This window comes from Eptatretus burgeri, chromosome 2 (genome assembly GCF_056783735.1).
Source record: "Eptatretus burgeri isolate ZD-2024b chromosome 2, Ebu_testis_v1, whole genome shotgun sequence".
In the NCBI taxonomy this organism is placed as follows: domain Eukaryota; kingdom Metazoa; phylum Chordata; class Myxini; order Myxiniformes; family Myxinidae; genus Eptatretus; species Eptatretus burgeri.
In genome coordinates, this window is record NC_140962.1 from 105136340 (window position 1) to 105148839 (window position 12500).

A 12500-nucleotide genomic window follows, 5' to 3' on the forward strand; every position below is an offset into this window, starting at 1 on the left:
GGCCAAGGCATTCCCTACAGAACTCGCGAGCCTCATTGAGGAGAAGGGGTACCTACCGGAGCAGGTCTTTAACGCTGATGAGATGGCTTGTTTTGGAAAAAGATGCCTTGTTAATGGAACATTCATCTCACAGTGTGAGAACAAAGCAGCCAGTTTCAAGGCTGCAAAGTACCAGGTATCCCTGCTTCATGGTAAAGCCCATGATGCTCTCCCGTTCCAAACAAGCAGGTACTGCCCGTGTACTGGAGAGCGAACAGGAAGGCATGGGTGACGTCTGAACTTTTTAAGGACTGGATCCATACCTGTTTCATTCCTCAGGTCGAGAGATACCTGGCACAACGTTATCCCCATTGTAACAATGACAAAACACTCATGGATTTTACCCACACACTCGTGGATTTTACCCCCACACTCGCGGATTTTACACGGGTCGGGAAATCCCCGGAACCTATCCCCCCATTTCCCATTGAAACAACACCCTCACATTCGCGGTTTCAACATTCGCGGGGTTTTCCCAGAACGTATCCCCCATGAATGTCAGGGTCCTGGTGTAATCGCATTTCTATTTACTCATTGCCATTTCACCTGGTCCCTCCCCAGTTAGTGCACTTAGATGTTTATACATTAATTATATTAGTGCAAGTTTTCGATTTGCCTTTGGGCAACTTGTATTGGAAACTATACATCAATCCACATAACACTCTCCTTGTTGTTAAAAGGTTTATGCTCTGCACATTATAGTAGTGTAAGCTATTTAAGAAAGAGTCTGGAGTATGCTGGATTGTGTGAACTATGCTGGACGGTTTAGCATTACATTTACTGTTTTGCTTTCACTTGTCATTGCAACAGGAGGGAGGAAAAGGCTCAAGCTCACAAACATTTCATGCTAGACTTGTGGTTGTACATACATTGTGTGTTTTACTCCACTATTTACCATCTCCTTGATTTGTTTGAAGGTGAACTTTGGCATTCCAGAGTGTTGCCTACAGGTTTAAAAAAAAAAAAAAAAAGCTGTTTTTCTTGTTTCACTTGTTCATTTTTGCGCTTCTCTTATTTACATTGCCATAACATTATATTTACCAAAATAAAAACAAAATTATATTCATCAACCACCACAATTTATTAAGACTGACAAGTTCAGGCACCTGTCTCAATGACAGTAGTGAACAAAGAGGCTGACTCAGAAGGCCGAGTAACAAAGAAAATGGCCCCAGCACGTTTACTGCAATATCCTTTTACTGCGGGAATGTTGATGGCATTAAAAACAGTAAAAATGGGAATACGATATCCCAGAAAATGAATCGAAGGATGATAATTAAATAAATTAACGGGAGGAGCTGAAGTCCAGCGGAACGCGTTGACGACTTCTTATCTCAACAAGCTGAGCGGCTGCTAAAATGACCACCCAGACAGGTACGAATGAAAGCCTCATTAATCAAATAATTCGTAGAAATGTAGAAAAGGGATTTTCATGAAAATAGGCCTTTTTCAAGAATGGTTTAGCATTTACTTGCGCATTATGAAGTGATTTGAAAGCTTGCATGTTCATTCAACGTGCCCTCAAATTTTCTTTGATAACTTCTCATGCCTCGTGACAAGTCAGGAAGAACATTTTGTCTGATATCCTCAGCTTAGTTGCTTTCCGCAGCAATGAAATGAAAATTTGCCTCCTCACTGAACAAGAAAAACATAATCAGGAGAAGTGCCATCGTGTTCGATTATTTCCAACACCTCTTGAGCAAATGACACACGAGCAGTTTTGATCCCCGTTGGTACTCACATGGACAATGTGAAACTCGTAAGGTTGGGGCTTTGCTTCTTTCATAATCCTGTGAACTGAGGTCTTTAACATAAGATGCATGGTAGACTGACCTTTTGGGGTTGTCCCAAAAGCTCCAAGGACTTCAGCAACTGCTTGCTCAGCGTGCACTGTTTTGGCCGTTGTGGATGACAATGTTGTGGATGGCATTCAATGACGTCAGGAAAATTTTCGTGAAATGTGTTCTTAGTTGGTGCTGAACAACAATTACAGAGGGGAACTCTTCAAACCACATTGCAATTTTAAAGAAATGCTTTGGCTTCTAACTGGCCTTGATTTCATAATCTTCAATTGACTCATGGAGTGTAAAAAGATAAACAAGCTGGAATCAAAACACAAGCAGTATGAAATGGTAAGGTTAAAAGTTTATGTTTGTAAAGTTTTATTTAAACAAGAATCCTTTTGAAAACAATATTTAAGATATAAATTATTCAATCTTTCAAGGCGTCTGTATTACCTGTACATATACCACACTTTTACCAAATTTGCTTAGCATATATGAGACCGACAACCACAAGATATCCCAACAACTGGACAAGCTCACATCTTGGTACCGAACAATGGGAATTGCAAACACACTGACAATAAGCCAAGATGGAAGTTATTCTCCCAAAATGGCAGATTAGAGTGGGCCTGCGGCTTGATGGAGATGGAGAAAAACTGAATTGTCCTTGTCACACACCTAATATACAACATGATATTTCAAAAACTTGTTGACAACTTATGGCAAAACTATGTGGATGAGTTGGGTCGGTGATAAGAATAAGCTGATTCGATTTTGGTTAGGTCCGGATCCAGATCCGACCTATCGGTGGGATGCAAAACAAACTGTTCAACCTCGCAGAGGCATGTGCTCCACTGAGTGCCCTTCAAGTTTAGAAGCCTTCACGAGCTCCAATGTACTCTCACATAGCTGCTTGATGCAAGAAAGCATATATTTATTTTGTATGACAGTATACATGCCCTTTCCCTCCCTCCCCTTACTTGTCTCATCTCTCAGCTCTCTCTCTCTCTCTCACACTCAGTAACCTTGTATATCTTTTGAAAAACATTGTACCTCTAAAACATCTTGGAACGGTGGTACACAGGTGCTAAGGGGTTTAACCATTGACATAATTGGCCTTTTCACATGGTGTCAATGGGGAATTGGTCAGGTGATAATCCCACTGTGCAGTTCACAGAAGGAAGGCAAGGTGGTTCTTACCCCACTGCAGGCAACCAACGTTTCATCCTATTTGCCTCTCTCACAAATGTGTGCGACCAGCTGGGTAGCTGCCACAAATGCTTCGCACCTCCATGTTTTGCAAACCATGCTGCTTGGGAATCTGTTTATAAATCATTCCAACAACCACTCTTAGGTTTTGGCTTATCCTGACTTTTTATTAAATTGATATGTAATTAATGCTCAGATTTATATCAGGAAGTCGATAGGACTTCTTATTAGGGATGGTATATGGACACTGATGTTTATTACGGGTTGTAGTCAAAATACATGACTCTTTTTGCTCCGCATGCACGAAAGGAAAAGCGGGTTTAGCAATTGGTTCACTCTGTCTGTCTGTCTGTCTGTCTACAGATGTCAGTCTATCATCAATAAACTACTTCATTTCAATTGAATTTTACATTGTGAAAACTGTAGAACATAAATTGGAACACGAACCTGCAGTTTAGCATCACATTGTCTCTGAAATTGGCAAAATGTATGGATTCTCATCCCAATTGTGCATGCACAGAGAGGAGTGAGATAATTCCTTCCACAAAGCTCGGAACAAGTGTGCGTCTACCCTCAGGAGTGCCAGGAAACATCATTCCAATCTCAAATCTGAACTCTCAAACCTGTCTCCCTCCTACAAATCCTGGTGGCATCTAATTAAGTCTGTTTCTGGTGTATGTTTCTCCTACCTTACCTCAAATGGCTGCACAGCTGACACTACACGTGAAAAGGCTGAATGTCTAAACTCTGTGTTTGCTTCTAAATCTTGTGTCCGAAACCCATCGCTTTCTGTACCCACCTTACCCAGTCGCACCCAGCTGCTCCTGGACTCTGTGTCCTGTTCTTCTGACAAAGTGGAGAGCTTGCTGTCAAACCTCGACTCAGATTTGCAACCGGTTCAGACGGCATCAGCCTACGTGTCCTAAAAACCTGCTCTGCTGCTCTTGCTCACCCTCTCTCTGTTACATCCATCCTCTCATTTTCTCAGTCATCTGCCTTCTGCTTGGAAATCAGCAAACACTACTGCTCTACATAAAAAAGGTGCAAAAACAGATCCCTGCAACTACAGACCAATGAGCCTTCTCCCGATCATCAGCACGGTTATGGAATCCATCATCGCTTCAGACATTAAATCCTTCCTCTTCTCAAATGGCTTGGTTTCCAATCATCAATTTGGTTTCAGACCAGGTCACTCAACCCTGGAATTGCTCCTCCTGCTCTCCCAACAATGGATGGAGATCCTCAATGCCAGACATGAAATCAGAGGCATCTGTCTAGATATATCGCATGCTTTTGATACAATCTGGTACTTCACCCTGCTCTACAATACTCTTCCTATGGTATCCAAGGCAATATCCAATCATGGCTTGGAGACTTCCTCTCCTGTCACAGTCAACGTGTGGCTTTTCATGGAATTCTCTCACCCCCTTTTCCTGTTCAGGCTGGAGTTCCTCAAGGTAGCGTTCTGGGCCCTGTTCTTTTTCTGGTTTTCGTCAATGATCTCTCCGACTCTCTGGAAAATCCTCTTTATCTCTTTGCTGATGACTCCACCCTCCGCCATACCATCTGTCATCCCTCCGATTAGCAAGCAGCAGCTTCTTCGTTCTCTGCAGATCTGAATAAAATCACAAGCTGCTCCAACACGTGGAACATGTCTTTCATGCCTGACAAATATCACACTCTCACTGTCGTTCTGAAAGGGCCGTCTGGAACCCCCACCCCAACCTTCTATCTACTTTCTCAACAATCCTCTTGAAGAAGTTCTTTCATTCAAGCTTTTGGGCCTCACTATCTGCCATGATCTTTCCTGGGAAAGTCACATTTCCAAGCTGGCCTCCAAAGCCAGTCATCAACTGATCATCCTCTGTCGTGCAAATTCCTTCCTTGGCACACCTGAGCTCCTGATCACATACAAAGCTTCCATCCATAGCCTGATGGAGTACTGCTCTCCACTCTGGGCTGGTGCTCCAACCTTTCACCTTTCTTGGCTTCACACAGTGGAAACCAAGGTGTTGAGGAACATTGGTATCTCCCACAATAACAAGGAACAACAAGGAAATCCAACACAGCTGGAGGCCATTCAGCCCATCATGCCTGCGCAAACACCACACCAACCCATCTATACAATATCCAAGGAAGAAAAGGCAAAAACATGTTTTAACTAGCGGGGGAGCACTCGGTAGAGTGCAAAACCTCCGCCAACAATACTGCTGGGTCACTTAAGTGAACCTGATATCCTATTCATTGTAGGTCAAAACGGATCAGACTCTCCTGAACCACGATTGAATAAACTAAACTTGATCGACGCGCATGTAGAAATGCCCAAAAAAAAAATAAAAAATAAAATAAAATAAAATAAAAAACGAAATTTTTTTGAAAAATAAGTTTCAAAATTTTTTTTTTTCTCTAACAAATTTTTTTGTGGGGGTTGGAAATCACTTAAAACATGTAGAAATGCAAATTTAAAAAAATTCAAATATTTTTCAAATAAAATCGAGTTTTTTTTTTTTTAAGTTGCAAAATTTTCTAAGATTTTTTTTTCTCAAACAATTTTTTGTTTTTTTGGTTGGAAATCACTTAAAACATGTAGAAATGCAAAAACAAAAATTCAAATATTTTTTCAAAATGGCCGCCATAGCGGCCATATTGGACTTTGGACCGAGTCCAAAATCTAATGGCATGATCCTTGGACCATACCTAATCCCCCCACCAAGTTTCGTCGAAATCCGTCCAGGAGTTTTTTCCGTCATACTGTTCACAAACAAACAAACAAACAAACAAGACAGGGGTGAAAACAGTAACCTCCGTCCATCTTCGATGGCGGAGGTTAACTAGAGGGGGAGCACTCAGTGGAGTGCAAAACCTCCGCCGCCAATACTGCTTGGTCACTCAAGTGAACCTGATATCCTATTCATTCAATTTGGCGTCAACAGTGCTCAGAGTTATAGTTTGCAACTTTCCCTTTTACATACTCAATGCATTCGTCATAACTAGATTCCTTGAGACAGAAATTGATTTTACGTGGGTATATCCACCTGAAGTTCCAAAATCAGCTGCAATTATAATTTTGGCATGTTTGTTGGAAATCACTTAAAACATGTAGAAATGCCAAAAAAAAAAAAAAAAATTCAAATATTTTTTCAAAATGGCCGCCATAGCGGCCATATTGGATTTTGGACCTAGTCCAAAATCTAATGGCATGATCCTTGGACCATACCTAATCCCCCCACCAAGTTTCGTCGAAATCCGTCCAGGAGTTTTTCCGTAATACTGTTCACAAACAAACAAACAAACAAACAAAGACAGGGGTGAAAACAGTAACCTCCGTCCATCTTCGATGGCGGAGGTTAATTATGAAATAAATTTGTTTTTTGTTTTTTTTTCGTTTCGTATTTTTTTTTCTTTTCCTTTTCTTCCCCTTTGGGGAGGGGGAATGAGCTTGGTTAAAAACACGCATCAACCACACAACCCCCCTTGACAAGACCCCCACCAACAGCACTTCGTACACATGCACACAATCACCCATCAATGCTCAAACTACCTCAAAGTCTTATCAACATCACCATACCCCTCGATCTCCATAACTTCCAGGTACCTATCTAATTCCAATTTAAAAACTTTTCTACTGCCGCTACCTTTCCAGGGAGACCATTCCATGCATTAACTGCTCTCTCAATGAAAGTCCTCTGCCTTGCTATCATCTTAACTCTCCTTCTTTACTCTCATACTATGGCCCCTGGTCCTATCACTGTTTACTGGGTTGAATAATTCATCTTTACTTATTTTATCTCTACCTTTCATTATCTTAAACATATCTATCATATCTCCTCGTAACAGCCTCCTTTCTAGTGTATAAAGCCCTGTCTCCTTCAGCCTCTCCTCATAACTGAGTCTAGCTAGGCCCGGAATCAATCTCGCAGCCCTGCGCTAAACCCTCTCTATGGCATCTATGTTCTTCTGTAACTGTGGTGACCAAAACCGTACACAATATTCGAGATGTGGCCCTCACTAAATTCCTGTACAATGTTAACACCAACTCTTTTGATTTATAATTGATCCCCATCCGAATACAGCCTAAAACCATATTTGCTCTCCCTGCAGCTACCTGGCACTGTGCTGCCTGCTTACCTCCCCGATCTATTACCACCCCCAGATCATTCTCCTGTGTGACAGGCTCCAAAATTACCCCTTGCATCCTCTAATCTCTATTCTGTATTCTGTAAATGAGGCTGAGTCTTTGGGTCTCTCACTCTCTCACCGCAGGCAGGTCGGTGGTCTTTTTGTCTTCTACCGTCTCCTCTCCGGCCTTGCTCCCTCTGCTCTGTCATCTGTCATCTGTCCCCTTTCCCCCTATTTCTGCAGGGCGCTCAAAGTCTGCCAGCAACCTCCTTCTGGTGAAACTACCAAAATCATGAATCACTGCTCACCTTCACTCGTTTATTCCTCTTTTTCCCCGTCTTTGGAACAAACTCCCACATTCTCTTCAATCCCACTCTTCCCTCCAGGTCGTCAAAACGGCTGTTCACCACCATCTCTTTTCTTCCACCATCCAAAACCACAATCTTTTCTACACCCGTTAATCCACTCCAAAACCCACCTCCTTCAAATTCCCTGCTTTCCTTCCTGAAAGTCTCTGTATTGTCCATCTTGTTTACCCCGTGTACCCCACCCCATCCCTCTCCCTTCCACAGATCTCCTCATGTCTCTGCTCCACACTGTTTTGCCCCTTCCTCTCCCACCCCTCTTGTCTCCTGCTCCCATTGCTATACGTTTTGTGTGTTAGCTCTTACATGAGCCTCAAATTATATATAAAACAAACAAAAAAATGTTTTAGTCTGTCTGCCTGTCTGGCATTCAAACAAAATTGAAAATCATTCCAAACAGGAAACTTACTCTTTTCAGGGATATCTTAAAGAACACAAACACCAGGTATGAATAACTAATGTGACGTGTTAAATAAAGTGGTGTAAAAGATGGTGCATCAATGTTGGTGTGCGTCCGAATTTTTTTTTTTGTCATACAACTTTGAAAATCTTTATTTTGTTTCAATTTAATTAGGTACATACTTGAACACGAGAACACAAATCTCCTTCCGTTTAGCAGTACTGTAGTTTGAAAACTATTTATGCCGTTTCATGCACTGAGGGCCGAGTAACTCTCACACTCAACATTCAGACAAACATGACAGCGTCTTGCGCCATTTGTTCTGTACAAAACGTAAAGCAAGACTTTAAAAGACTTTTTCTAGTAAAGGTGTTCTACGAGCTCAATAGTTTCGCAGTTTTGGCACCTTCCTTCACCGTGATGCTTCGCATGACCCCTCAACCCTCCTAAAAAAAAAAAAACGTGACTCCAAAAAAAAACCCGCTCCTCCAAAATACCTCAATCCATTGGTCTCACATTTTGAGCATTTTTGGTCTCACAATGACACAGAGCATCTAAAACATCTCCGAAACGAAATTTTCAGTGCACATTCATGATATCTGTTCAGGTACGAGACAATACAGGACTTTCGACATGATGTATGAATGCTAATGAGGCCTTTCACGCGTGTGCCGTTTGTGCATTTTCAGTGACTCGTTTCCGCTCATCTGGGAACTTTTAACCTGCTGTTGCTCGCACGCACGCACGCACACACACTCTTCAAAGAAAGATATTGAGATGGTTTCACATGATAATTTGTGACCATCTCTAGCTTGTTTACATACTTTCTGGTGTACAGTACCACCCTTACATCCTTTTACATGAAAAAAAAACGTTTTTTGATTACTTGTTTGTTATTTTGCAGTGGGAAAGACATTGTGAATCTTATTAAGCCAGTAAACAGGTCCAGGCATGCACAAGTCTGTTCCAGGAATAGCGTCTGAACGATCAGGTTGACCTCCTCCAGAGAGCAATCATCTCTTGCTCCCCTCAATAAATCGAGCACGGAGGTCGATCAGGGCGTCCGTGACCTAACACAAAATTGGAAACATACAACAAAGGTGTCCGAGTCTTGGCATGGTTTTTAGAGGTTAGTTGTAAAAATACAAATTATTTCCGTTGCATTTTCGAGAGACTAAACTATGTACAACAATATTACTTCTCCACCGGGTTACACAATGGGTATTAAAACTCATTTGGCCAAGAGTGATGTTGAAAACGAGGCGACGTGACCAATCGCTCGTGTTCTGCCGATCCAAAGCAACAATCCCGATGAAGTCTGGTGGCAGAAACCAGTCGTGCACTGATTTTGATGGCAGGATGCAAATGTTGACAATGTCCTGAACTAAAATTCCTTCATGGTTCATGTCTCACCACCACAATGGAGTTTTCCTTTGTTACCCTCGCCATAGGAGAGGGGATTGCATTTGGGTCCGTTTGTTTGTCTGTCTGTCTGTCCACACAGAACTTTCGTGTTTTTTTTTCTGCAAACGCGTGTCGGATCGAGAAGAAATTTTCACCATTGGTGCGACTACTCGTGTAGAACATTTTAATGACAATTATGACATCATAGGTCACGTGGTGTGGCAGCAATATTGGAAAAAGGGAAAAAGTTTAGACATCTGTATCTCTGAAACCGTACCAAGGAAAAAATTGAAACTTAGCACGTGGCAAGTATTCCTCATAGGGAATGTTTTATGACGTCATAGGTGCCTTCATTATGACGTCATAATTGCATATGCAGAACTCTATCTGATGAATGTGAAAAAAATTGAGGGTCATCTAGGGATAAAATGGGCACAGAAAAAAAAATTCATGACGTCATCGGTCACGTGATTCGGCAGCCATATTGCTAAAAAATATATTAATAACCTTCAAAAATCTTCTTCTCGGAAGTGGCTGAACAGATTGAGATGAAACTTTACAAGTATGACCTCCCGTCCACGAAGAACAAAAGGTTCACACATATGATATCATAGGTCACATGGTGTGACAGCCATATTGGATTTACCCTAAAACCTAAAAAAAAAATACACCACTCACAAGAACTCCTGGTGAGGATCTGCATTCTCTGATTGCTCTTTGTCTTGTTTGGTTTGTATTGTGATGCAGTTTCTATTTCAAAACAAAAGTAGAATCATGGAAAAAAAATGACATGATTGGAGCCAATTATAATATACATGAGGTATTCCATCACAGAGAGACATGCTGTATCGTCTCGAGAAGGCAATCAAACACACAGGCAGCATGCGATGTAACCATAGTAAATATCACAATGAAGCAAAGATGAGATGTTAAAAACCATGATTCCTGGACGTTACGTGCAGACTCTGGACAACGTAGGCACTATAATTTCCACGCAGATACTTTCAAACAGACCAAATCCAGCCTGTCCTCCAACGTTCCTTTCAGCTATTTCTTCCAAACTTACCTCCAGTTTGTTATCCAACCTTTCCTCCAAACACTCCTCTGGATTTTTCTGCACATTTTCCTCCAGCCTATTTGGTTTTCCATAGGTACAGCAGCTGTCCGCCCATCTGTTGAATTGACTCCAGTAATTATAGGAATAATTATTATTGTCCGCGCATTACCAGCGCAATCGAACCACACAAACCGCACAAAGGAAGAACATCCAAACAAAATGCTGGAGGTATTTCATCAAGTATCTTTCCTTCAGGAGCTTCCATTTCAAGGTCAAGCGTTCCAATCAATACCCTTTCCAAAACTGCAGATAGGAAGCAGAAGTGCCATTGAGACCAGAAGTGCATCGTGTTTATGATTTAAGTGACTGTTGAATGCACATTAATACTTTGTGTTTTTTTTTTTTTTTACACAATGGAGACTGGTGGATTTGCTAGAGCATAGAACGGATCAGTACATGACAGAACAAAACGAACAGCGAGAGAGAGAGAGAGAGAGAGAGAGAGAGAGAGAGAGAGAGAGAGAGAGAGAGAGAGAGAGAGAGAGGGGGGTGAGAGAAGAGAGAGAGAGAGAGAGAGAGAGAGAGAGAGAGAGAGAGAGAGAGAGAGAGAGAGAGAGAGAGAGAGAGAGAGAGAGGAGGGGGTGAGAGAAGAGAGAGAGAGAGAGAGAGAGAGGAGGGGGTGAGAGAAGAGAGAGAGAGAGAGAGAGAGAGAGAGAGAGAGAGAGAGAGAGAGAGAGAGGAGGGGGTGAGAGAAGAGAGAGAGAGGAGGGGGTGAGAGAATAGAGAGAGAGGAGGGGGGTGAGAGAAGAGAGAGAGGAGGGGGTGAGAGAAGAGAGAGAGAGGAGGGGGTGAGAGAAGAGAGAGAGAGAGAGAGAGAGAGAGAGAGAGAGAGAGAGAGAGAGGGGGGGTGAGAGAAGAGAGAGAGAGGAGGGGGTGAGAGAATAGAGAGAGAGGAGGGGGTGAGAGAAGAGAGAGAGAGGAGGGGGGTGAGAGAAGAGAGAGAGGAGGGGGTGAGAGAAGAGAGAGAGAGAGAGGAGGGGGTGAGAGAAGAGAGAGAGAGAGAGAGGAGGGGGAGAGAGAGAGAGAGAGAGAGAGAGGAGGGGGTGAGAGAAGAGAGAGAGAGAGAGAGAGGAGGGGGGTGAGAGAAGAGAGAGAGAGAGAGAGGAGGGGGGGTGAGAGAAGAGAGAGAGAGAGAGAGAGAGAGAGAGAGAGAGGAGGGGGGTGAGAGAAGAGAGAGAGGAGGGGGTGAGAGAAGAGAGAGAGAGAGAGGAGGGGGGTGAGAGAAGAGAGAGAGAGAGAGAGAGAGAGAGAGAGAGAGAGAGAGAGAGAGAGAGAGAGAGAGAGAGAGAGAGAGAGAGAGAGAGAGAGAGAGAGAGAGAGAGAGAGAGAGAGAGAGAGAGAGAGAGAGAGAGAGAGAGAGAGAGAGAGAGAGAGAGAGAGAGAGAGAGGGGGTGAGAGAAGAGAGAGAGAGGAGGGGGTGAGAGAATAGAGAGAGAGGAGGGGGGTGAGAGAATAGAGAGAGAGGAGGGGGTGAGAGAATAGAGAGAGAGGAGGGGGGTGAGAGAATAGAGAGAGAGGAGGGGGTGAGAGAATAGAGAGAGAGGAGGGGGTGAGAGAATAGAGAGAGAGGAGGGGGTGAGAGAAGAGAGAGAGAGGAGGGGGTGAGAGAAGTGAGTGAGAGGAGGGGGTGAGAGAAGAGAGAGAGAGAGGAGGGGGTGAGAGGAGAGAGAAGAGAGAAGAGAGAAGAGAGAAGAACCAACAGCAGGGTTCAGGGACAAAATAGAGACACTTTTAAGACAAGAGATGTGAGGAAGATTGGGGACGAGGGGAGAACATAAGGGGAAGACAAAATGGATACAGAAGCAAACTCTCAGGAAGAAAAAAAAAGCCAGGAAAGTTGGGAAAGAGGGAGCAATGGGGACGGTAACGGGGGAAGAAGAGATAATGTTTTTTGATGGGGATGATTTGACATGGCGGTGAACAGCTGTCTTGAAAACGTGGAGGGGGGGGGGGATGAAATTGAAGAGAGAGAATGTGGAAGGTGATTACACGGACGAGAAAAAGAGGAACAAATTCATCCTTCTGAAACTGTGCGGGTTGGGGGTGGGGGTGGGGTGGGGTAG

The 12500-nt window shown here is 43.1% G+C and overlaps 1 long non-coding RNA gene across 8 annotated transcripts in view; it reads right to left on the reverse strand.

Annotated features, from left to right (window-relative positions):
- LOC147032728 (uncharacterized) overlaps positions 1–12500 on the reverse strand; it is a 161710-nt gene that overhangs the window by 148788 nt on the left and 422 nt on the right. For 4 of the 8 annotated variants that reach the window (XR_015055330.1, XR_015055329.1, XR_015055333.1 and 1 more), the window contains exon 2: positions 10387–10492. This is a non-coding gene — a long non-coding RNA (uncharacterized LOC147032728). Of the gene's footprint in view, positions 1–9998; positions 10493–12500 lie in introns of all 8 variants that reach the window. The other 4 variants (XR_015055325.1, XR_015055327.1, XR_015055331.1 and 1 more) reach the window with 2 other exon arrangements.